The sequence below is a fragment of the Giraffa tippelskirchi genome, chromosome 11 (assembly GCF_054371585.1).
Source record: "Giraffa tippelskirchi isolate mGirTip1 chromosome 11, T2T-mGirTip1v1.2.pri, whole genome shotgun sequence".
Lineage (NCBI taxonomy): Eukaryota > Metazoa > Chordata > Mammalia > Artiodactyla > Giraffidae > Giraffa > Giraffa tippelskirchi.
In genome coordinates this window covers 105387287-105414225 of record NC_137285.1, presented here as the reverse complement: position 1 = coordinate 105414225, position 26939 = coordinate 105387287, and the positions used below count along the sequence as shown (strand labels likewise).

General features: G+C 47.5%; 1 long non-coding RNA gene across 1 annotated transcript in view; it reads left to right on the top strand.

Annotated features, from left to right (window-relative positions):
* LOC145525451 (uncharacterized) overlaps positions 1–26939 on the top strand; it is a 45545-nt gene that overhangs the window by 13645 nt on the left and 4961 nt on the right. Inside the window, exons 2-3 of the long non-coding RNA XR_014068214.1 lie at positions 19206–19788; positions 25108–25547. This is a non-coding gene — a long non-coding RNA (uncharacterized LOC145525451). The remainder of the gene's footprint in view (positions 1–19205; positions 19789–25107; positions 25548–26939) is intronic.

Sequence of the window (26939 nt, the reverse complement as noted above, 5' to 3'; positions counted from 1 at the left end):
ACTACCGCACAACTGCACTCATCTCACGCCAGTAAAGTAATGCTCAAAATTCTCCAAGCCAGACTTCAACAGTATGTGAACTGTGAACTTCCAGATGTTCAAGCTGGTTTTAGAAAAGGCAGAGGAATCAGAAATCAAATTGCCAACATCCGATGGATCATTGAAAAAGCAAGAGAGTTCCAGAAAAACATCTATTTCTGCTTTATTGACTATGCCAAAGCCTTTGACTGTGGAGATCACAAACTGCGGAAAATTCTGAAAGAGATGGGAATACCAGACCACCTGACCTGCCTCTTGAGAAACCTGTGTGCAGGTCAGGAAGCAACAGTTAGAACTGGACATGGGACAGCAGACTGGTTCCAAATAGGAAAAGGAGTACGTCAAGGCTGTATATTGTCACCCTGCTTATTTAACTTATATGCAGAGTACATCATGAGAAACGCTGGGCTGGAAGAAGCACAAGCTGGAATCAAGATTGCCGGGAGAAATATCAATAACCTCAGATATGCGGATGACACCACCCTTATGGCAGAAGGTGAAGAAGAACTAAAGAGCCTCTTGATGAAGGTGAAAGAGGAGAGTGAAAAAGTTGGCTTAAAGCTCAACGTTCAGAAAACTAAGATCATGGCATATAATTTCAAGCTCTGGGAGTTGGTGATGGACAGGGAAGACAAGTGTGCTGCAGTCCATGGGGTCACAAAGAGTCAGACATGACTGAGTGACTGAACTAACTGAATGTCCAATTTATCTACTTTTTTCTTTCTGTACTATCTAAGAAGCCATTTTGTAAGCCAGGGTCTTGAAGATTTATGCCTATATTTTCTTCTAAGAGTTTTATAATATTAGCTCTTTCATTTAGGTCTTTGATTCATTTTGAATCAATCTCCATAGATAGTATGAGGTAGTAATCTAACTTCATCCATTGTAGATATCCAATTGTTTTTGTACCATTTATTGAAAAGACTGTTCTTTCTCATCGAACTGTCTTGTCACCCTTGTTGAAAATCAGTTGACTCTAAATGTGATGGTCTGGCTCCAGACTGTCAATTTTATTCCATTGATCTGTATGTTTCCTATTATATTTTGAACTCTTTTAAAAGATGCCTTATTCATCTTCACATTCTTGGCATATGTTAGGGTCTGTTGGTAAATCTAAGTGCCGTCTGTTGAACTGAATAGAAAGCAGGAGAGCTTGCCTGGCATCTGGTGACAGATGAGAGGAGGGAAATGAGGCTGCCCCAGCTGAGCATCAGCTGCTCAAAATGCAACAGTACTGCGCCTGGCAAGCATGGACCAATCTGAGAAGTTAGCTGGACTTCCTCAGGTCAAGTGAGAGCCTGGAAAGGGACAAGAGGACAGTGTGGGCTCTTTTCTTCCTGTGTAAGTGATGTTTGTGAGAGGCAGAAATAGACATAAGAAGTTTCACCTGTGAGATGATGGAAAGTTGAGTGTTGGTTGTGCTTGGAATGGAGAGTGTGTGCAGGGAATACTGCTCCTTATCATCAGAGAGAGCCAGGAGGAGTGATATCTGTTTTTCCTACAGTGATTTCTGCCTATTGTTGTTATACGGTTGCTGTGAACATCCATGGGACAGATATAATGGCTAAGCCTTGGCTGGGTATGCACACATCACTCCCCTCGCCTACACAGGTATGGGCCCCTTTGCTGGGAGGTACTTACAGTATAAGGATTGTGGTTGTTTAGCTGCCAAGTCAAGTCTGACTCTTTGTGATCCCATGGATTGTAACCCGCCAGTCTCCTCTGTCCGTGGAATTTCCCAGGCAAGAATACTGGAGTGAGTTGCCGTTTCCTTCTCCAGGGGATCTTTCTGACCCAGGGATCAAACCCATGTCTCCTGCATTGGCAGGCGGATTCTTTACTGCTGAGCCACCAGGGCAGCCCTAGTGAAAGGAAACTTGGCATTTTTCTTGTCCTGGTTTCTTTCAGGTGTTCAAATGTTGTCCATTCTCTGCTCTGCTGTGGTCACGGAGCAGTGGGGGGTTTGAGAAAGCCCCTCCCAGAGATGCAACTTCATTGTCTTTATAATAGAGATGTACTTGCTTCCCCTCAACTGTTTAAGCTTTTAGAAAACCAGTGTCAGTGGAACAGCAAAATGGATAGAGGACGGATATTGCTGGGGAGGAGGGCTGAGACCCAGCAGAAGGAGAAAAATGGGAGAGATCATGTTTAGGAGCCTCCAATGCCTCCCAAACTGGAACCAAGTTCTTGTTATTATTTCCGGTGGAGGCCCAGACAGCATTCTTGCAATGTAGTAATAATCAAAAGGCTCAGAAGTAAGCAGTTGTAATGGTTTTCATTGATCAGGCCTATAAGCTCACTCATTGCCTTTCAGGAAGTTCAAGTTAGGGTGGGAATAGATTCAGGCAGCAGGGGAGAAGGCTGGGAAGTGAGCTCCAAACTCAGCGCATTCTGAGTGGACAGAGGGCATGACCCGAGCACTGGGGATTGTATGGACATCAAGCCAGTCTTTCTTCCGCACAATTCAGATGTGCTGGTTAATTTCATCCCCTCTGGGCATAGAGACTGGCTGCAGGCCAGGAATCTCAGAGTCCCAGAAGCTGGAATGGATCAGAGGAATCTGAATTTACCATCTCCTGACTCCTTGTGGGAAGGCTGGGAGCCTCTTCAGCTCAATTTCTTCCTCTCTCCCAGGCTGCAACTGAGGCTTGTAGTGGGTTGGCCAAAAAGTTAGTTTGAGTTTTTCCATAATGGCAAATCCTGAATGAACTTTTTGGCCAACCCAATATAACTTTCTCCCAATTAACACCCCTCAACTGTGAAGATATTTCAAACCTCAGGTTCCTTCTCCCATTCCCTGTTTTCCTGGGGGCCCGTGGTTTGTGGGGCACAGGACCTAGTGATGCAGTCTTATGTGTCTCCAGGGCTCTCTGCTTTCCACTGGCCCTGCCTAGGCCTGGTGGCAAACTTGAGTGCCCAGGTGCAGAGAAGGAGGTCACTGGTTTATGAAACAGAGCAAACTGGTAAGGCCAGTAGGACCAGGACTCAGGGGTCTGGATGACTCAGTATTTACTTTTTCCTCTCATTTCCCCGCCTATTTCATCTCACTGTTCTTTTCTTTCACCGCCTTCCTCATCCATGGTGTCTGGCAAGGATTTCTAAGGGTGGTGGGTGGACTGCTGAAAAGAGCCCCCTCTGAAAAGATTTCCTTAGGGACCTAGAATTCAGCTAGGAAGGGTTCTAGCTGGCAAATTCTGGGCCAATCTGAGCATTGAAAAGAATAATGAGTACAGCTGATTGTAAAACACTGAACAAATAGATATCCATCAGACCATGGTAGATAGATAGATAAGCAAATGAATAACTAAATAACTGTCAGAGTTGAGAAATAGAGAGAAACTCATTTACCACCATTGAAGGTGACTGTTGAACCAATTCTTTATTCAGGAAATTCATAATTAAAAAGAAAGAATTAAGCATTTACCTGCCTTTTTGGGAGGAATCGTTCTTAATTCCTGTTGATGAGGGGAGAAAAATGCTTCTTTGGGAAGAACATGAGCTAGTGAATATGAAAAGAATGATAGACTTGTAAAAAATCATCATTTTGCAATATTTAAAGAAATAATTAATTCAGGGAAGGATAATCAATAAAGGTTAAATGAAGAACAAGATATTCTAGGGGGTCAAGGTAATGTCCTACAGATAACTTGCTGATTGTAGAAAGGGAAAATAAACCCTTTCAATGGTTAGATCTGGCAGGGGCCACCTTAACCAAGTGATGAAAATTAGTGGGACAGCTTGGCAGTACATGCCTTCTGATGTGATGAAATATGATGTTGATAGCATGCTCTATGAAGTTGTATTAATTATCTATTGATTTATGTGTTAGTCTGCTCAGACTGCCATAACAAAATACCATAGACTGTGTGGCTTAAGCAATAGATATTTATTTTTCAGTTTTGGAGGTTGAAGTCCAAGATCAAGGTGTTTGTTGATTCAGTTTCTGGTGAGGGCTCTCTTCCCAGCCTGGAGACAGCTGCCTTCTTGCTGTGTCCTCACATGGTTGGGATAGGAAGAGAGAGATCTCTCCTATTCTTCTTCCTATAAGGCCACAGTCCTATCAGATTAGAGTCCTACTTATGACTTCATTTAATCTTAAATTCTCCCTAAAGATCCTGTCTCTAGGTACAGTCACATTAGGGGTTGGGGCTTCAACACATGAATTTAGAACAAGGGGACACCATCTAGTCCATGGCAGTGTATAACAAAATACCACCAAACTAAATAGCCTTAAACAGCAAATATTTATTATCTTATGGTTTCTGTGTGTCAGGAATGCAGGCACAGCTTAGCTGGGTGCCTCGGGTTCAAGGTTTCTCATGAGGTTGTAATCAAGCTGCCACCTGGGACTGTGGTCTCATCTGAAGGCCTACTGGGGTGGGGTGAAGAGATCTGCTTCCAAGCTCACTCATGCAGCGGTTGGCAGGCCTCATACCCTTGCCGCATGGACCCCTCCAAAGAGTGCCCCATGGCATGGTGACTGGCTTCCCCCAGCAAGGGTGATCCAGGAGAGGGCCATGACAGAAGCTACAGTTTTGTTTTGTTTTGTTTTAATAATCTAATCTCAGAAGTGACGTCTCATTGTTTCTGCCATATTCAATATATTAGAATGGAGTTACAAAGCCAAGCCGATGCTCAAGCAGAGGGGACCACACAGGGTATGAATGCCAAGAGTCAGGGATCAGTGGGGGCCATCTTAGAAGCTTCCACCACAGATGTTCTCTTACATGAAATCTTAAACGTGAATCTAATCTAGTGACAGAAAATATAGGTAAATAAAGTGACAAGTTGAATGGCACCATCAGGAAATAACCAGACAAGCTCAAAAACTGGGACATTTTGTAAGACTATCAGCTCAATCACTTCAAAATGTTGATGTCATGACAGGAAAAAAAAAGAAAAAGGCTAGTGCGGTGGGGAAGTGGGGTGGGCTATTTTAGATAGAAGAAGACTAAACAGACATGATAACCAAATGCAATGTCTGACCTTTAGAGTCTGCTGTTAAAATACAGCTAATAAATGACATTTCTGGGACAACTGTGAAAATTTGAATATGGTCTGGATATTGAATAATATTAAGAAATTGTTAATTTTTCTCAGGTGTGATAATAACATCTTGGTTTTGTAGGAGAAGGTCCTTTTTAAGATACATAGGCTGAGTATTTAGGAGTGTGCTATCTTGATGTCGGCAACTTATACTCAAACAGTCCAGAGAAACACACAGATAAAGCAAATTTGATAAAATTTTAATTGGAGAACGTAAATATAGCGGGTATATGGCTGTTATTGTCTTATTCCTTGAGACTTGTTGTATGTATGAAATTTTTTCATAGTAAAAAGTTGAAAGGAAAAATATTCAGTCTTCTGACTGAAACTATTCAACCCACAGAGACGAGCCCTGTTACATTCCTCAGGCCTCATGAAAAATGCCTCAGTTTTTTCTCATTGAGACACTTAGAGCTTGCCTGGTTCATGCCCTGTCTTGTTCTGGATGAAAGTCATAGTGACTTCTCGCCCTGCCTCCAGCCCTTGCCTGGTTTCCTGGAGAAGGAAGCCTAAGATGCTGGTCCAGAGCTGGTTGTGGCCGGGTCTCTGGGCACACGGAGGCAGGTGGCTGGGCAGTCTTGGAGCAGATTCCTGGGCAAGTTTCTTTTTTTAAAAAGTTAACTTGCATTGGAGTATAGTTACTTATGGTATAAACAGATAACCAATACTAGATAGCACAGGGATCCCTACTCTGTGCTCTGTGATGACCTAAATGGGAAGGAAATCCAAAAAAGAGGGGATATATGTGTACGTATACCTGATTCACTTTGTTATATGGCAAAAACTAACACAACACTGTAAAGCAACTGTGTGTATGTGTGTGTGTGTGTGTGTGTGTGTTAGTCACTCAGTCGTGTCCAACTCTTTGTGACCCCATGGACTGTAGCCCACCAGGCTCCTCTATCCATGAAATTCTCCAGGCAAGAGTACTGGAGTGGGTAGCTGTTCCCTTCTCCAGAGGATCTTCCCAACCCGGGGATCGAACCCTGGTCTCCTGCATTGCAGGCAGATTCTTTACCGTCTAGCTCAGGTTAGGCCTGTTGAGAAGGAGAAGATGAAAGAGATGGAGGAGTGTGATGTTTTCAGGTCCTGGCATCCCGAATGCTCTCAATGGGATGTCAGGTGGGGCAGGGAGACCCTGAAGCCCCTGAGGAGCAGAGAAGGCAGGGGACCAGAGAGCCTGTCTCAGGTTTGCTGAGAGTGTGGCAATGATTGGTGTTTGACAAGCAGGAGCTCTGGGCCCTGTGCCATTATGTGTGTGTGGCCCACGAGGCAGACCCTGGGCTGGGAAATGGCTCTTCTTTCCCCTTGCTCACCAACACGTTTCCTTGGGATCATCTTGGGAAATCTGGAAAACATTTCCACGGCCTTTTCCACTCGGGGTAGCTGGGGATCACAGCAAGCCTCTTCCATTCATCGTTCATCTGCCCCTCTCTTTCTCACAAGTCCAGCTCCTCCTGGGAGGGGGCTTGGCTGGGTTACCAACATCAGCTGCCTGCCCACCTGTGTCTCTGGAACAAAGCCTCTCTCTTATCACAGGAGGCTTGATGGCCTGTGAGATTATCTGTAGAAGCAAAGAGCGGATGAGATGCACCAGTACGCACATCAGTTCAAAACCCCAGAAGGGAACGTGCTTCCCTCCACCCCGAAGTCTCTTGGAAACCCCAGCCAGGGGTGTCCACTGGCCTGGCAAAGACCCCGGAGGGGCTGCTGAATGAGGCTCTCGGGTTCCCTAGTTTTACCCGTAATCTAGAAATCCATAAGCTGCCATCACGCATGAGTGGAGCCCGGGCTTGTGGGCAGCTGACAGGTGAAGGATGAGGAGCTGAGGGAGGCGAGTGGATCCTCTGTCGAGGAGAAGAACTGGAAGCACAAGGAAGCAGCGGGGAGGCTGGTGAACCCTCAGAGGGGCTGAGAGGGCTCAGGGTCCATCCTGATGATGTGGTTGGGAGGGGAGGACCAGGAGCCCCTCCTGGAGCAGGCGGAGCCCTGAGCACTGGTGACTTGAGAGGAGTCAAAGTGCCCTCTTTACGTCATATGCTTTTGGGTAAAATCTTGCCCTTAAAAATGGAGAATAGTCTTAAAAGAGTAAGAAGTGAAGTCACCGACCCCACCCCTCAATAGACTATATCAACAAACTGCCAGCCCTCAGCATCCACGGGTTTCCCTTCAGGCTGCAGCTGGGAGCCAGCATTTAGTCTGTCCTATGGTCCCCTGAGGCTGAGACCCTACGGGGAGAACGTGCCCAATGGGGAGGGGGAAGGGGGCAGGCAGGGGTGCCCAGGGACCATTTGTGTCATGGGACGTCTGTGCTGGAGGCTGACAGGACCAAGCTGGTATGGAGAAGATGAGCTTCGCCGTGGAGGGCTAAGGAAGCACTGGGCAAGAAGTGAGACGGCTGGTCTCTAGGCCACCCTCCTCACCAGGGGGCCTGGGGCCATCACTTCTCCTCTGATTCTTGGGGCCTCATCTGTGCCTTGGTGGTTTTCTAGGATCCACCATAACAGAGATGCCTGGCCAGCCCCAGACTCACCCAACCCCATCAACAGGGGCAGGAACTGAGCATCTTATTACCCAAACATCTTCCCAGGTGACTCTGCCTCCAGCCATGGTAGCCGAGGCCCAGGAAGGCAGCAGGGGATGGGCAGTGAGTTGGGAATGCCAGGGGAGACAAGCTTTCTTCAAACCTCTGAAATCCCAGGACTTCCTTTGTGACAACCTCCAAGGTCAGAGGGGTGACCTGAGGCCATTCAGACCTCCTACTGATGGGTTAGATGGGCTAGATGATGCTGTTAGGCCTGCAGCATTAGTCTGACCTCAGTCAATGTGTGTATTCCCCGCTCTTACTTCAGTGTGTCCCTACTTGCGTGGCTGGGGCAGAAGAGTTCATCTGAGAACTGAGAAATATGGCAAAACATGGTGAAATATCTCCCAAGAAGAAAGTGGGAGGTTGTGGAGGGGTTCACAAAATCCCCATGAAGTTCTAGGCTTCTCTTCTTTGAGGCCAGTGGTGAGAATCGCTTTGCCTGATCTGGAGTAAAGAGGCTTTCAATGCAGTAAACTCCCTCACCCCCTACTGGCATCAAAGAAGATTCCAGAATGACCCTGGAGGTCTCAGGAGGAGCAGGGACCAGGACAGGACTTCCAGCCTCCCCTGAACTTGGAAAGACAAGGTAAGGAGACAGTTTCCCAGTGGGATTCCTGGCCAGGGCCATCCCATTGCTGTCTAGAGAAGGACAGCCCATCAACCCGTGAGCTTGCTCCAGCAAGTAGAGCTCAGGCTGCCTCGAAAAACCTCCCAGAATCAGTTCTGACCTGGACCAACATGATCAGCTCCCCTTCAGGAACCCTCAGAGGGATCAAGACAGCAGCCTCAGGAAGGATGTGGGGTGGGAGAGGCAGGAGCCAAGTGGCAGATGGAAGAGGGGGCAGACGGAGGAAGAGGGGGTGTGCAGGTCAGGGAACGGAAGGCGGGGTGTTAGGGGGGCATGACTCTCCTCTGTTCTCCCTGGACCCTGGCCCTCTCATCGGGTCAGGGGTCTCATTGTTCACAGAACCCCCTTGTCCCTGCTCACACCTCTCATTCTCATCCCCCTATCTTTGCCCTTATGTCCCCTTTGAGCATCTTCCCTTTCCTACTTTAACGTGCTCAAGTCTTTCCCCTCTTCAAGCTCCGTATCTTCAGTGAAGCTCTCCCAGACAACTTCACCCTTTATTTAGTCAATCATTCATTTTACAAAGTTTTTTTTTTTTTTTCCCCAAACCATAAGGGGCCAGAATATAGAGATGAATGAGCCAAGATCTTTGCTTCAAGGAACTCTGTTAGACTGATATGTAAATAAGCCAACTAAGACACAAAGGTGGGCCCCAAGGGACCCAACGGATTGAGCGGCTGTTAGGGGGGCCAGGAAAAGCTTCTTCCCAGAGCAAAGTGACTCTCAAGGCATCCTGGGATGTGAGGGATGCTCAGAAGGTAGTCCTGGCAGAACACCTGGCTCGTGGCGGAAGGTCATCTGCTGGAGGGATGATGAAGGGCACTGAGCAAGGATCTGAGGTCCATGCAGGGACCTGGACTCGGGGAAGTGTGAGCTGCTGTGTAGGGGATGGAGGGGGCCACCCTGGGTCCCCACCGTGACTCAGGCAGCTCCTGGGATGTCCACCACACAGGGTTTGTGTCTGAACTGATCTACCTCCTCATCAGAGGACAGGGACCAGGTTTTACCTGCTTCCTCTTTTCCCTGCTTCCCTGGTGGCTCAGATGGTAAAATCATCTGATTGCAATGCTGGAGACCTGGGTTCAATCCCTGGGTCAGGGAAGATCCTCTGGAGAAGGAAAGGGCAATCCACTCCAGTACTCTTGCCTGGGAAATTCCATGGATGGGAGAACCTTGTAGGCTACAGTCCATGGGGTCACAAAAAGTTGGACACAACTGAGCGACTTGACTTTTTTTCTTCCTTTCCCCGCATTGCCCCACCTATTGGTCACACAACATTGTCCTGAGTACATAGATGGGATTTGACAGATTATTATTGATAGATTATCCCTAATCTCCTTTCTAGACCTTTGTTTATCAACTCTATAGCCTTGAGACAGCAAATGAATCTCCCTGTTTGTGTAAGGTGTGCCAATCATGGGACCTGCCTGGCTCCCCCCTATCCACTTTCGTAGCCCCTGCTCAAGGGGCAGCCGTAGGTGGCCAGGTTGTATATCACATGACTCCTCCCTCCCTGGCCACAGCTATTTGAGTGGCTTATAGATGGCAGACTTAAAAAGACTCTGCCCAAACTGGGAGGGCTGAGCCAATCAGATTCTTGTTCTCAAGAAGCTGAACTGGGAAATTCTGGAAGCATCACAACCTGGAAGCAGAAACTAAAGCCTACACAGAGAGGAAGAGGTCCTGATGTATGTTCTGGGCCTGCAGGGGTCAGACGCCCCCACTACCGATGAGAAGAAGAGGCTGGCAGGTAGACAAAAGGCCAGTCAGAGGATAAGGATGTGAGCAAGTGATGGGGGGAAATCAGAGGGAGAGGCAAGTGTTCTGAGAGTCACAAAGCCACAGAGATGGAGGGAATCCTCACAACTAGGTGCTACGCTCCCATTTGACAGATGAAGAAACTGAGGTGCATAGAGGTTTAATGGCTTTCCCAAGCTCACACAGTCAGTTAGTGGTAGAGTTAAGATGTGAATCCTGACCACAAAGCTCTGCTGTGTCTGGGCATCTGGTTGAATCACTGAACAGTCTTAGCTTCTGAATAGCCCCTTGGTTCTCTTATCTGGGGGGCTTGGCCCCACTGTTAGGATTTCCCAGGGATTCTGGGTTCTTTATTTACTACTCTGTATGTCTCCTCACATATACTCCCCCTCCCACACACATGCATTCTTCAGCTAAAGGAGTCTGTCCCTTGTGTACTTGGTTTGTTGAGGCTCAATTCAGTTCAACACAAACATGAAATATTTACTTAAAAAATTTTCTTGAGTCAATGTTTTCAACCATACTCTGTTGAATCTCCCTTTTCTGTCCCTTGACAATGTCTTAGGTAGATTCTATAACTTCTTTCTGATTATAAAATGTATCAAATTTAAGACCCCCAAATCTCATGTCTGGTTGAAACTCATTTCCTTGCTGCCTGTGACCCTGGGGTCTGGGGTGGGGTGAGAGGTATCTGCTCTTTACTATTCCTCCCCAGGAGTGAAGACCATGGGGGTGGGGGTGAAAGTGGGGTGGATGATGATGCCACCGTGATGATGAGGTCCTGTCTTCAAAGTGGATGGTCTGTTCCAGCTAACTTTTCCAGCTAACTTTTCCAAACTACTTTAAACCCTTGGCCCCTCTTAGCAGAGGTCCCATTGCCTGGCAGATTGCCTGCTCTCTTTGGGGGGTTATCAGCAAGGTAGCTTAAGCTGTATTACCTTCCGTTACCTTCCGCAGTGTTCCTTGACCCATTGAAAATTCATGCATCCTTGCCACTTCACACGCGGAAATGCGGACTCCACCCTGCTGTCTCCAATCTGCTTTTCCCTGCCCAGTAGCTGCATGGGGCTCAGCGAGACGGCTACCTGAACAGACCACCTCTTGCCAGAGTGAGGCGCCAGAGTCCCCTTCTCGCAGGCTCTCCCAGTCTCTTGATTGCTTTAGAATGTGGGGTCTGGATGCCTCTTTTTTTTTCCCCCCAACTTTGAGTCCCAGTTTCCCCTCTGGGGTCTCGTCCAGAGTCCCACTCCATGTTCTTTAAACTTGCAGCCCGGATATCGGAGACCACAGGAATGGCCCGGCTCAGCCCCTGCCTGGATCAGCTCTCTCGCTGCCCCTAGTGAACAACAAAGGGGTCCCTGATTTCCCACCCACCTTGGGTGAGAAGCAGGCCTGGGGAGATCAGGGGTTTCTGGAAAGCCAGATACTGCCAGCCTAGTCAGTGTGTCTATCACCCCTATTTCCCTGGCCTGGGCTTCTCTTTCTCTTGCACTCTTGTGATCCTCTTCTGGATCCTTCTGTAACTTTTTCTACCACCCTCTGTTCTTGGCCTCCAAGATCTCCCTCCCACTCTTTAATCACACACCCGTTATGTTCCAGAACTCCTTGCTGCCACTCCCTCCCCTAGCTGCCCCTCTTTTCCCCCAAGACCTGAGTTCCCAACCCCTGGTGAACCCAATCTTGGTCAACCCACTTCCAGGAGGGACCAAGGTGGGGGTGGGGAGAGGCTGCTTTGTGGGACTGTGGCTCCTTCCCATGGAGCACACACTCAGCCCATCCAGGAGATGGCCCCTCATCTGATGGACCAGAGGAGCTCGCCCAGCCTGGCTGCACACTGCACCGAGCTCAACAGGCTGTTCTCTCTCTCTCTCTCTCTCTCTCTATCACACACACACACACACACACACACACACACACACACACACACACACACAGAAGACAGAACGTGGGGATGGTGTAGACAGGGGAAAATTACAAGGTTCATTTAGAAAGCAGTAAAGAGGGGATTTCAATTTCCTTTGAAAGTCACAGCACAATTCTCCCGTGGTGGCTTTTGCAGGAGCAGCGGGATTCTGCTCTAGGAGCCAGAGACCCAGACACGCGGAGTCAGGGGAGGTGCTCAGGAGGGTCATGCAGAGCTTTGGGCTTTAGTGCCGCTGCTTCATGGGGGGCGGGAGGGGTTGGAGGGAGAGCTGGAAGGCTCCGTGTGGGAGGGGCCAGGAAAGGGGCAGCAGTGGGGGGCAGTAGAGGGAGGACTTGAGGGATGGCAAGGTGATGGGGCCATGCTCACGCATTGTCCCACGGGCCTGGACAACGTGAGGCCAGTGAGGCGTCTCAGAGGCAGAACATAAGAGGCCTCGCTCAGGTCTGTGCAAGTGGATCCTGATTTGCACAGGGTGCTGGCTGTGCTCTGTACCAAGGGGGCGCCGTGGACCGAGGGCCTGCTTGCAGAGCCCCAACAGACAAGAGACAGAGGGATGATGTGCAAACAGGCAGCAGAGCAGAACAAGCATGTTTATTAACAAGTGCCGTGCCGTGCTCAGCCACTTCAGCCAGGTCCGACTCTGCACCCCATGGACTATATCCCAACAGGCTCCTCTGTTCATGGGATTCTCCAGGCAAGAGTACTGGAGTGGGTTGCCATGCCTTCCTGCAGGGGATGGCAGTGTCCTGTCTGGGAAGGTGAGGTTCAGGAGGAGGTGACTCTTTTTCTCTGGGAGGGCTTCCTGGAGGAGGAGGTAGGGGTGGTTGGGCAGCTATTTGAGTTTTGGCAGAAGAGGTGAGTGTGGCCTGTGTGTGTGAGAGAGAGACAGAACTCTTCCTGTGGACCACAGCATACACCTGCTGCCGGACCCCATGGTTGCACAAGACTGCAAGGTCATGCTCAGTTGATGGGGGTCAGGGCTCCTGGGAGCTGGTTCTCAGGGAACTTGGGGCAACATTTTGGGGAGCTTTCCCTGCTCTCTTTTGCCTCAGGCTCCTACATCTACAAACACCTGTGTGCTGGCTGATGAAATGGAATGGGAAGTGTAGAGAACATTTAAGGGTTAGTTAAGCCTGCAAGTGGGGCCTGTCTCTCCTGCCAGCTAGACATGTGGCCCTGAGAAATGTTAACCTTTTGGGCTTCTTTCTCTTGTGACAATAGCTTATGTTTTCATAGCTCTTTAGGTGACAGATAGTCTTGTATTTACTTCTCACAAACTCCTGAGAGGAAGCCATCGGTAAACCCATTTTACAGACAGAGACACTGAGGTTAGAGGAATTGTCACTATTACAATTCATTCCTATATAAAATGAGAAAGTGGGGCTGGGTGAGCTCTAAGGATTCATTTTAGAACCCAGATTTTATGATCCTGGGGAAATCTGCCACCAGAGTAGAGTTCTAAATGCGTTTGGGCAATGTCCTTGTTTTACCTCATGCATTCGCTTTCTCTCGATGCTGTAGTGAATGACCACAAGCTGAGTGACTTAAAATGACAGATTTATTCTCTTACGGTTTCTTAGGTCAGAAGGCCAAAACCAGTCTCCCTGGGCTCCAGTCACGGTGTCAGCAGAGTACATTCCTTCTTTTTTTTTTCAGCTGGTCTAGGGTTGCTTTACAATGTCGTGTTTGTTTCTACTGTACGATGAAGGGTATCAGCTATATGTATAAGCATTAATATATCCCCTCCCTCTTGGACCTCCTTGCTGCTCCCTGTTACCCACCAGGTCACCACAGAGCACTAAGCTAAGCTCCCTATGCTTTATAGCAGGTTCCCATTAGCTATCTGCTTTACACATAGTGTTAGTGTTGGTCGCTCAGTTGTGTGTGACTCTTTGTGACCCCAGGGAATGGAACCCGCCAGGCTCCTCTGTCCATGGGATTTTCCAGGGGAGAATATTGGAATAGGCTGCCATCTCCTTCTCCGGGGTTTTGCACGTGGCAGTGTATATATGTCGATGCTACTCTCCCAGTTCATCCCACCCTCACCAGCCCCATCTTGTGCCCACATGTCCATTCTCTATGTCTGTGTCTACTGATTTTCTAGATTCCACAAACATGCATTAATATACGATATCTGTTTTTCTCCTTCTGACTGGCTTCACTGAGGTTATGGAGAAAAGGGAACCCTTTTTGCACTGTTGGTGGGAATGTAAATTGATACAACCACTATGGAGAAGTACGGAGGTTCCTTAAAAAACTAAAAATAGAACTATCATATGACCCAGAAAGGACTTCCCAGGTGGCACAGTGGTAAAGAATCTGCCTGCCAATGCCAAGACTCAGGAGATGCAAGTTTGATCCCTGGGTCAGGAAGATCCCCTGAAAAAGGAAATGGCAACCCATTCCAGTATTCTTGTCTGGAGAATCCCATGGATAGAGGAGCCTGGTGAGCCATAGTCCATGGGGTCACAAAGAGTCGGACATGACTGAGTAACTGAGCACACACTCACAAACCTGACCCAGAAATCCCACTAGTAGGCATATACCCTAAGGTAACCATAATTTAAAGACGCCTGTACCCCAATGTTCACTGCAGCATTATTCACTACAGCAGTAGCCAAGACATGGAAACAGCCTATGTGTGTCGACGTGTCCATCGACAGATGGATGGATAATGAAGATGTGGTACATATAAACAATGGAATACTGCTCAGCAGTAAAGAGCTGCACTCCTTCTATAGGCTAAGGCCGGAAAATCCACTTTCTTGCTTTTTCTGACTTCAAGAGGCTGCTGTCATTCCCAGCTTGTGGCCTCTTCCTCCATCTTCAAAGCCAGCAATGGAGCATCTTCAGATCTCTCTCTGACCTCTGCGTGTCTCCTCACACTACTGCTTCCCTCTGCTAGGACCCTTGTTAACCCTTATAATAACCCTTATTATTATTGAGCCCACCCAAATAATTCAAGATGATCAAGATCCTTAATTCAACCATGTTCGCCAAGTCCCCTTTACCTTGTAAGATAATAATTCACAAGTTTTGAGACTAGGAGGGGAACATCTTTAAGAGGGGGCATTACTCTGTCTACCACTTAATCCTCTCCCCATCCTTCTTCCCCTACGTGTGCTAAAACCAACATTAAAAGTGTATCTGGAAAATTCTGTGGGCTGAGCAAACCTCTGTCCACTAGTGAATGAAGCTTATTGTAAAGGTGGACTCCGTGAGGGAGAGAAGAAGTTGGTTTCAGTTACAAATCAAGGGAATGAATATAGATGTCAGAAAGCACTTATTCACAGGACTGTCTAACAGAATTACAGAGGGGGAGCCTCAGCTGAAAGGCAAAGAATGTAGCTTGATGGTTAATGTCATTGACCATTAAGCTAGGCAGACAGGAATTTGAAACAAGCCCTGCTATTTCTTAACTGTGTGACCTTGCACTTCTGTACTGTAATGTAATGTGCATGCTTAGTCGTGTCTAACTCTTTGCGACCCCATGGACTGTAGTCTGGCAGGCTCCTCTGTCCTTGGAATTCTCCAGGCAAGAATACTTGCCTGGAGTGGGTTGCCATTTCCTTCTCCAGGGGATCTTCCTGACCCAGGGATCAAACCCGTGTCTCCTGCATTGGCAGGAGGATTCTTTACCACTGTGCCACTTGGGAAGCCCATAGGATACCAATAAAAATATGAAATGCATGCGGACTTCCCTGGTGATCCAGTGTTTAAGACTCTATGCTTCTGCTGCAGGGGGCACAGTTCGATTCCTGGTTGGGGAATTAAGATCCTTCATGCTATGCAGCATGGCCAAAAAAAAAAACCAAAACGAATTGCATAGGTTTCTTGTGGGAATTATGAGGTAGCATTAGGAAGTTCTGAGATCTTCATGACATCAGAATGTGTGGTCCTGCCCAGAGGCAAGGTTTGGAAGAGATGACCTTGGAGGAACTTTGGGGTTCCTTGAGGGTAGGGCCCCGTCTATGTGTGTTGAGGCCCTGAGTAAAATATACTCAACCAACTCTTGGGTGAATTCAGAGCTGACTGCCCTTTGGCAGGCCCCCATGCCTCCTGACAACCAGCAGTGCAAAGCTGCGGCTTGTAGAAGGGCCCTAGAGGGATGCAGATGAATCACCTGCTGACCCTACGGACCTAAGGAGCAGGGTGGGACCGCTGGCCCTGGGCTCCTGGAGGGGCTGGGGCTCCTGATGACTGAGAGCAGGGCAGCAGGCCCTTCTCTCTCGGCAGTGGAAAAACAGCCACCCCAGCACGCGCCGGCCACACTCTGTGTCAATATGCTTAATGATTTGTGACGTGATTGATACAGAAAGCAAACCTGCTATAATCCATCTGTTGAAGAGGAAGTGGGCGTTCAGGGGAAATCAGCATGACGTGCACCCAGCTCGTTGCTGGGGCTAGGCGTGCGGGAGGGGGCCATTTCCAACAAGTCTTCCGGTCTCCAGCCCAGGGCTGCCTGGGAAGAAGGAGCCCAGGAAAGACCACACACCAGGCAGGGAGTGAGGTGGCAGAGCTGAAGGGAAGCACTTCAAAGTTGTAGCCCTGGGAGCTGGAAGCCCTCGCTCCTCTGTGCCTGCGCCTGTGAGCTAAATGGACAGCTCTGTCCTCCTGGATCTGCCCGGGTCCCCTTGTGTCCCTCTCAGGAGCCTATGTGTGTGCTTCCCTGCTCACGGCTCACGAGGACAGCCTTCAGACGATTGCTCGGGGGCTCCTGGAGCCACCTGACCTGGCTGTGCCCGGGAGGTGACACGCTCACCCCCACCCTCCACTTCTGGGACAAGGAATACAAAAGCCCAGTATCTTTGCTTCAAGATGGGGGAAAAAAAACCCTGTTCAGTGTCTTCGACACTCCAGAAGTTTCAGTGTGATCAGGCTGAGGCTGAGACTTCACTTGAAATCACAGTCTTCCTTGGTTTCCTCTCCTTCCCTGTTCAAACGGGCTCACTACCGGATTCGTTTCTCCAGGTAGCACTTTCCTAATAAATAAGTAAGGACCCTGCTCAGACTTCTTTTTCTCAGGGAACCCAAGAATCTGGGAACCTAGAATCTGCTTCCACGGAACCCAAGCTCGGACAGCTCCTAAGCAAAGCTGGAAGAGGCTGATAGGTAGCTGCAGGCGATCCATACACTCTTTCATTTCTATCAAGTGCTATAGTGTGATGGCCCTGCCAGGACTGTCAGGTCCCGAGGACCCATGCCAGTGGCCGGAGGCTGCAAGTCGTATCATCCCAGAGCCTATATGAGGGGTTGGACTCATGTGTGTGGATGTGCACATCCAAGCACTCAGGTCTGATGCTGGGGTTTTTTTCTGATCTCCCACCCCAGCCCCGCTCCCTGCCTACTCCTGCCAAAAGTGGATTTGCTTTCCTCTGTCTGCTGTGCTTGGACAGATGTGAAATTTGTCATTTAACTCACATGCCCCGAGTACATACACTGTGATGACTGCATCAGCTCAGGCTACCCTAACTAAATACCATGGATGGGGTGGCTTCAACAACCGACATGTATTTCTCACAATTCCGCAGGCTAGCAAGTCCAAGATCAAGGTGCTTGCAGGGTTTGCTTCATGGTGAGAATGCTATCCTGGCTTGTGGATGGTTGCCTTCTTGCTGTATGCTCACGTGGTCTTCCCTCGGTGTGTGTGTGTGTGGAGACTATGAACTCCAGTCTCTCTTCTTACAAGAACACAAGTCCTATGGCATCAGGGCCCTAACCTTTTGATTCCATTTAACCTTAATTATATCCATAAAGGTCATAGATCCACATACAGTCCCAGCAGGGGCTGAAGCTCCATCATGTGAATTTTGGGAGGACACAGTTCAGTCTATAGCAGTGCAACAAAGCCTTTTTGAATGAAGGGAACTTGAAAGTAACTCAGTTTGGTCTCTGGGTTTTGCTTGGAATCCTACAGTGCCAGGGGCTCTAGCCTAGGTTTAAACCTGTGACCTGAATAACCCATAAAGAATCTGCCACAAGTCAACAATTGGGAATTCACTGTTAATGTGGAAAGATCCTCAGGACATACTCCTTTACTGCTCAGATTTCCTTGAATAAGGGAGAGGAAAAAAATGTGTGTTCTTTCTTTCCAGAATACTTTCCCACTCCTGTTCAGAGGGGTGAGTCCCTCATTTGTTCATTCACAAGGTGAATACTTACTGAGCATCAGTTGTATGGACCTCTGTTGTCTTGGTTGTCCAGGCATGCAATCAGGCCTGGCCAATCAGAGCACTACATCACCATGGCTGTATAATTAGTTCAGAGGTGGACAGGTGATCTATCTGGTCCAGTGATAGTGAACCTCGGGGTTTCTGTTTGTTGGAGAAGTAAAACTCTAACCTGCTGGACACAAATGGGTGAAGCTATAGGTCTGGAACTGTGGGCAACCATGTTGCTAACCACAGGGAACCTGAGATGAAACTAATACGTGGATGAGAACAGATCTAAGAAACAAGAGACCACATCCTGGTGACGTTGTTTAAGGTCCCAAGTCCATCTGTGCCTGGAGCCAGACCCTGGACTTTCAGACCTACGCGCCAACACATTTCTTTTCACTGAGGATAGCTGTGCTTCTTTTGTTACTTTTAAACAAAACTGATGTTAGCTCCAAGAGTGGGGATGTATACATCTCCAGGCCACACTGAGTTTTGGGAGTGTGTAAGGGCAGTGAGGATGCATGTACCCTGGGCTGAAAGGTCGGAGTCCTTGTTACACTGCAGAGACTGGTAGCAAACTCCTATTAGAAAGTGACAAACTTGGGTTGAAACTGACTTGCTTGAAAGCAGAAGACTAAAAGCACTAAAAAGCCTCTCAGGCTTGACTAAGAGAGCTACTTTCTGCCCATGACCTGAACTCCAAATACCTGAGAAGCCAAAAATATTGAGGCCTGCAGGATTGAAAAGCTAAATTATCATTTCCTATTTAAAATTAATGTGAGTAAAGACAGGAAGGTGGGAAACTGCAGAAATCAGATTGGGACCTGGGAATACACTCGTCCCCTAGGCTCTTTGTTGGTACCTCCAGTGACGAGATCCCACTCAATAAAAAGGGTGAAACCGGGACCAAATAATCCTTTCCCACTCCCAAGCCATTGTTTCACACGACCTTAAGGATGTGAGCTCCAGGATGGAGGCCAGGAAACTGCTGGCCTGGAGGATGGGCAGAGAACTCGTCAGGCAATACAGTCACAGACTATGCCTTAGCGAGATTTCTGGTTTCAGGTACTAACCATGGAGCAGACCAGAAGCAAATACCCACAGCCTACTAAGGACCCAAGAGAATGACTCTTCAAAAGAAACATCCAGTCTGTCCAAAGACCTGCATAAGATGCCATCATCTACGGCGGTCCTCAGGTTCCCCAGTTCCTCAATGAGCAGAGGAGTTCCCTTTTGGAGGTTGCATCTTCCCCAGGGTCCATCTCAAACGTGGCTGCGGAAGGCAGTGGGCAAGGGGGACCTCTCAGAAAACACACTGAAGGACAAAGGACCTCGCTGTCTGTGAGCACGGAGAGAGCCATGGGGTGAGGTCTGGTCTGGTACCCTCTGTGCACGCTGTCGCCCAGTCTCTTCTCCACTGTGCTCATTCTGTTCCCTCCCCACCATCATATACTGCTGATGCCATAGGGAGCAGCAAGGGGATGCTATTGTGTCACTTAGGCCAAGACCGTAAGAGGCCACGTCTGGAATGACCAAGAGAAAAGCACGTCTTGAGGGGCAGAATTCTGTAGTGTCCAATGCCTGGGCTCTGGCAACAGACTGCTTCCTTTGTTTCCTCACTCCTTCACTTCACAGCTACGTGATCACAGTAAGTTACTTAACATCTTTGTATCTCAGTTTCCTCATCCATACGCGGTGATAACAATGGTGTGTTACACATCTTGGATCATCTCTCTGTGGCTGCCATCTTGCTACCACATGGGCATTGAGACAGGCCACCGTGAAGCGGGCAGTGGGGCTGGGAGGTGGCATGAGATCAGATGTGGTGATGTTGGGTTAACCCCTGCTCCAGTCTTATCTGAATCCAGCCTTATGCCTTCCTGATTGCTTATATGGAGAATATATTTCCTTTATACTGAGCTAAGCAGATGGATTATTGTCACTTGCAATCAAAAAAAGGCTAGCTGATAGACCTAGCGTGTGTGTTAATTACTAGGTGTAGAACCCTCACAACCCGTGCCCACTCTCAGGAACTTTGAGATACGTAATGCAGCGTGGAAGGCATTGGGATAGGGAGGCCTGCATGAGGCATAGCCAACCTCACACATAACCTAGGTGTGAGGGATCAGGGGAAACTTACTAGAGTAGGTGACTCTTGGCTAAGTTCTGAAGGAATGGTCAGAGCCAGCTGCAGCAGGGAGAGGAGAGAATGCACCATCCCATAATGAAATTGTCCATCCCTCACTCACTGGAGGTTGTAAGGATGGGCTAGAAAACAGCTTGCTGGAAAAAGAAGATTTGTGCCTTGCCTGGGAGGTTGAAATCCAACCCTTCCAGTGGGAAATATGCCCTCAGACACCACCACGGTAGCACCTAGAACAGTATCACCCCCGATGGCTCTTTAGTGCTTTGGTTTGAGCTTGGGTCTTGTCTGGCCTGTACCATGTTTAAAATTTTAAAAATATGTTGCCAATATTTAAAATTGAGACTGCTCATAGAAAAGTTTGAATTGGGGTCTTCTCTTGAAGGCTTGACAGCACTGGTCCTGCATTCCCACTTGTCAGCTCTGGCTGGCTCTGAAATACAGTGCTCCGTTCAAGCAGGACTCATGTGTTCCTGGGCCTACTGCATCCTGCCTATTTCTTTTCCTTACAGGTAGGTCCCTATAGGTATTTGAGTTTGCACACCCTATTATAGAGTAAGGGTGTACTGAACATGGAATAGGCTGCATGAGCCAGTGGGTGATGTCCCAGGACAGTGCTCCCCACCTTTTTGGCACCAGGGACTGGTTTTGTGGAAGACAATTTTTCCACGAATGGAGAGGAGGTTTTCAGGATGATTCAAGTGCATTACATTTATTGTGCACTCTATTTCTACTATTATCACGTCAGCTCCACCTCAGATCATCAGGCACTAGATTCCAGAGGTTGAGTGCACCCATCCTAGGGAATGAAATAGACCTGAATGGGTGGCGGCCCCTTTCTGGGTCCTTTCTTCTGAGTGCTGGTTGGGGCTGTGACCAGCTGAAGAGTAGATTTGGAGACTCTGGGTTTGAGCACATGGGGTTGAGTTGGATGAAGGGACTTGTCTGATTTTATACCATTCAAGGCCACCTGGGCCAGCAAATGGAACCTCCCATATGCTCCAGTTTAGCCTCCCAGGCTTCTGCAGTGGAGACTGGAGACAAAGCCATGGCTGATTAAAAACAAAACAAAACCGTATTTATTTGTCTTGCTTTCCTCCTTTGTATCTGTTCCATCTCTTTAAGGGCAGCTTTCAAGTATTCCTGGGTCACCAGGTCAGAGTCCATTATAATAGCATCATTGTGCATGCATGCACGTGTATGTGTACATAGGCCTGTTTGTACGTATGTGGGTGCATGTGTGTTCTTTGAACGTTTATTTGACATTTGTTCTTTTTATTTTAAGTTTAGGTTAGATTTCAATGCTATTAACTTAAAAGTGTCATTTAAATTCAAAGTTAAGGTTGTTCATAATAGTCTTGTACACAGCCTTTCCCTTAATTTTATTGAGGTGTAATTTACAGTCCTATTTTCAGTGTGTAGAGCTCTGTGAGTTTTGACAAATGTTTAGCCTCATGTAACCAGCACCACAATCACAATATAAACATTTCCAAAACCCCAGGGTTCCCTGTGCTCCTTCCTAGTCAATCTCCCACCACTCCTGATCCCAGTCAATTATTGTTTTGCTTTCATGTCATTTCAGATTAAATTTCTTTCCCCCCCGCCCCAGAGTTTCATATAAATAGAATTAATACTACTTCCTCTTTTGTATCTATTTCACTCAGCATGATGTTTTGAGATTCATCCATTTGGTTGTGGAATATTACTTTTCTTTTTCCTGAGTATTATTCCATTGACTGTATAGTGACACTGTCATTTACTGATCTAGTCACCTATTGACGGACATACTGTTTCCAGTTTTTGGCATTACTGATACAGCTAAATCTGCTATGAACATATGTGTGTGGGTCTTTGTGTAGACACACATTTTAATTTCTTTTAGGCAATACCTAGGAGTGGAATGGGGTGGGATCTGTGGTAATTGTATGTTTGACTTCTTAAGAATTTGCCTATTTTTCCAGCATAGTTATTGTACATTTTTATTCTCCCACCAGGAATGGATGAGTCCACCATGTGAGGTGATACATAGAGTTCCACATCCTTCCAGCCTTTGGAGTTTCCTTCTTTTAGAGTTTAGCTATTCTAATGGGTGTGCAGTGGTATCTAATTGTGGTTATTAATTTGCATTTCCACGATGACTGATAATGTTGAACATCTTTTCACGTACTTATTGGCCGTATGTAAATCTTTTTGCATATAATAGCATCTTAATACTGCTCAACCTCTAATAGAGGCAATAGAAGATTATACAGAAAATTAGTTCACAGTATGGCAAATGAGTTCAGTGAAGAGGACAGATAAAAAGATGTAGGTGTGAGAAGGAGGAGAGGTAACATCTGATCTCTGAGCTGGAACTGGGAGGCTGAGGTTTTTATCATTTTCTCAGAACTAAGCAGCCGGGGCAAGTAACTGGCAGGGATCTCAGACCCGTTTCTGTGACAGAAATGCTTCAGTGCTTGGCTAGCGGCTGCCCCTCTGTTGGGCTCCCCGGTGCAAGCAGGTAACGCAGAGAGGAGCGTTGAGAGACACAGTGGCAGACTCACGGCATTGCCTCCTTTTGATCAGTTTGCTTGTTCCTGGGCATACATTCTGAGCCTGCCTGGACTCTCCAAGACCACTGAAGCCACCTCTGCCCTTGGTTGGAAAATCGACCCAAACAGGGCCTGACCTTCAGTCTCCCCCTTGTGGTAGAGGCAGGGGTGAGCTCTGTCTGCTGGTCATGCCCCCAGCCAGCTGAGTGGCAGGTAATTTGGTCCATGCTCACAGGTGGCTGGACTCAGTCCTGTGAGATTTCCACTGTGAAGTGGGCAGATCTAATCCTGCCATCACTCAAAGCTTTAACTCAGCCCGGATGCACTGTTGGACCTCAACTCATCAGGCCCATCCACTGACCAGTCTGTTCAGTGTGAAAACAGCTTTGATTGATTTTTTTTTTTTTTTGGTGACTAGGTCTGCTGTCTGCACCAATCAAAATGAGATTTGGCTCCAGAAAGGCTCAGCTTAAGGAAGGAATGTCTTGTTCTTTGTCAGTTTGGCTTATCTTCTGTTCCAAGAGCTCATGGGTTTGTCATCGGCATCAAAGTGCTCATGTCTTCTGCCACTAATTGGCTGTGTTGTCAACATGACACAGTGAAAGTCAGTGGTTTTGGAATGTACTGGGACCTGCGTTAAGTCACAGCTCTGTCACTTACAAGCAGTGTGACCTCGGGCAAGTCTCTCTAAGACCCCATTTCCTCTGTAACATGGGGATAGTAAAATTTACCTCATTGTATGGTTTCAATAATTAAATTTGCCAGTGGACTGGTGCTGAGCTATTTTGCTGTTTGTACTGGCTCTGGGCTTCAAGCTTCTGCCTCTGCAAAATAAGTAAGTTGGATCAGGTGACCTCCCAGGGCCATCTGTTCTGATACATGACTGAGAAAGAGAGCGATGCTCTCGTCCAGATCACCACGTAACTTCTCCAGGCAGCATATTATGTTTCAAGAGGTGAGGACACAGTAAGACATGTAAACAGAAAATTTTGATTTCTATAAATAAGAGGAACTTTTAACCTTAATGACAGCCAGTTTAACACCTACAAAGTATTCAGTACTACTCCTGGGCTAAACTCCTTTCTTCTTCCTGCCCACTCTCCAGGAAGCAGCACTGTCCCACAGGCCCATACATTTGGGTGAACAATCCACCAAGACAAAACCACGTCTCAGATTCAGTGGTCCCCTCTCTCTGACTCAGAAGAGTGACCTTGTGGTACCTCAGTTTCTCTTTCATCCCAGGCATTCTACAGGCCTTACTCCTTTTCTCCTGGTGTCAAAGCTGTGACTTATCCTCTCAAATGCCCTCCGGGATCCTCCAATAGGAGTTGGCAGAATGAGTAGCAAGAATTATTATTAATTAGTGAAAATATGTATCATCACATAATTGGAGTGTATAATTGATGCTTCACTGCTGCAGGCAGAAATAGAGAGAGAGGTAGATGAAAGCCAGGGAAGAAGGAGGCCACCATAGATCCCAGACACTGTCTAGAATGAGAAATATGGAGGATTTGGCACTTCTGATACCTGCAAAATGTGGACTGACCAAAGGTCATGTGCTGGGGGTCTAACAATTAAAGAAGCAGGGGACAAACAAGCCCTTCGTGTTAGCAGGCGATGTAAATAGAGCTGCTTCCCTAAGGAGGTCGTTTTAAGCCCACATTCTGAGCCTGCTGGTGTGTGTGTGTTTTACAGCAGTGTCAGATTGCTAATGAAAGAGCTCAGTTGATTTCTGAAGTAGCCCAGGAAGAATGATAGCATCTTGCTTGTGGCTGGCTTCTGGACTGTCCCCTGATTTCTTGTACTTTTGAGTCTCTATCGCTCCGTCAGCACCCAGGCAGAGCTTCCACCCCCTCCCTGGTCCCAAGGGCTGGGTTATTATAAATGAGTCATGATGTCTAGGATCTATTTGTTTCAGGGCTCATTTGTTGGAAGAGGAGGAATAAAGTAGCAAAAAAGAGTGTCTTCTCAGTATATTGTGCTCAAATTTTCCTCTGCTCCACTGAAGATGTGGAAGAAGGTGTGTGTGCAGTGGGTGGCTGGGGTCTGGGGGACTGGGGTAGGATGGGACAGGAAGCAGGTGTGGGTCATTCTTGGAAGGGGGAAACAAAATAATGATAGCAGCAGGCACCATGTGTTGAATGCTTCTAGTGTATGAAGCACTGTTGTTTTTGTTAATCGCTAAGTTGTGTCCAACTCTTTTACAACCCCAGGGACTGTAGACCTCCAGGCTCCTTTTCTATGGGATTTCCCAGGCAAGAATACTGGAATGAGTTGCCATTTCCTTCTCCAGGGGTTCTTCCCAACCCAAGGATCGAACCGGTGTCTCCTGCTTGACAGGTGGATTCTTTACTGCTGAGCCACCTGGGAAGCCTTATCAGTCACTGTGCTGGAGATGTAATACCTGCATGAGTTCATGTCATTGTCATGCCCTTCTGTGACGTGGGTGCTGTAATTATCCCCAAGCATTGGAAGGGAAACAGAGGCCAAGGGAAGAGAAATCACCCGCTGAAGGACATCCAGCTGATAAGTGCTGGAGCCAGGACTCCAGTTCAGGTCCTGCTCCAAGCCCACACCTGCATCCGCCAGCTCATCTTCCGGGCTCACAACATTGTCAGCTCTGCAGCCGCTGCCATTGCCACCCGTGTTTCACTCTGAGCGAGCCCCTACCAACCCTATAGGCTCGTCATCTGGATCAGATGAGCTCTTGCTTATTAAGTACTCAGATCAACGGTAGGTCCTTACTATTATTATTTTTTTAAATGCTGTTTTTCTTTCTTTGTGCCAGACACTCTGCTGAATGCTGCAGGGCTACAGAGGTAAAACAAACATACTTCCTGCCCTCTGGGGAGCTCCCATTAGAGTTGGGAGGTAGGACAGACACACGCGGATAATAAAAGGCGATGAGTGATGTGCCAAACACGGCTCATGGAGTAAAGGCAATTGAAGTCCAAGATGAGGAGGGATGCTGCTTGGGGGAAAAAGGGAGGGCTTCATGGAGGAGGACCTACAGCTGAAGGTAGGGCTGGGTTTTTAAAGTTTAAGTTGGAGTGGGTGAGGTCAAAGCCTTCTGGTAGAAATAATGATACCAAAATGTCAGCTTCTCCCTCAAAAAAATGAGAGTGGAATATTTTTTTTTAATTTTAAAAAATTTAATGCAATTTTAAAGGTTACTTTTTATTTACAGCTATTACAAAATATCAGCTATATTCCCCATGTTGTACAATACATCCTTGAGTCTATCTTACACCCGATAGTTTGTACCTCCCATTCTTCCACCCTTATGTTCCCCCTCCACCCCACTGGCAACCACTAGTTTGTCCATTATCTGTGAGTCTGCTTCTTTGTTGTTGTTACATTCACTAGTTTGTTGTATTTTTTAGATTCCACATATAAGTGACATCATACAGTGTTTGTCTTTCTCCAACTTATTTAACTTGGTACAATAAGGCAGAGATTTTTGTTTGTTTTGTATGCTGCTGTGTCCTTGGTGCCCATAAGAGTGCCTGGCACAGAGTAGATTCTCAAAAGATGTAGGTTAAAAGAGTGGATGAGAAAAAGGAACGTTCGGAGGAAGCTGCAAGGTCTGTTTGGGTAAGACCGGCAGACTGATTTGGCCAGAACAGAGAGTGGGCGGTGACGGTTAGAGGAGAGAGGCTGGAAGCAGCATTTAAATGGATCTTGAAGAATGCATCTGATTTTGATAGATGGAGAGAAAGGAAATAGCTATAATAAAGCCTGGCATGCCTTCTCATGAAAGCCCAGGAGAATAAGTGAAAAGCTTCACCACGTACAAACCAGAAATTTTTTTCCCACCTGGACACCTGGAACAGAGGCGGTAAAACCGAGAGTAGGGAACAGAGGAGAACGCAAACCCCAGGCTGGGAGGCGGCACAGAAATAGCAAATGCAGCCCACAGGCGCCTGGTCCCATTATCCTGCCCCCCTTCGTCACTCACGTCCCCTTCACAATTTGCAGCCCACAGTATTTGTCTGCTCCAGTTTATGATAGTGACTTCACTGTGCCAAAGGCTGGTCTCAGATGACTCCTTAAACTGACTGCTTGGCATCTTTAATCTAAGCCATTGCTGAGTGGACTCGGTGTTCCTACTTTCCAACAGTCCAC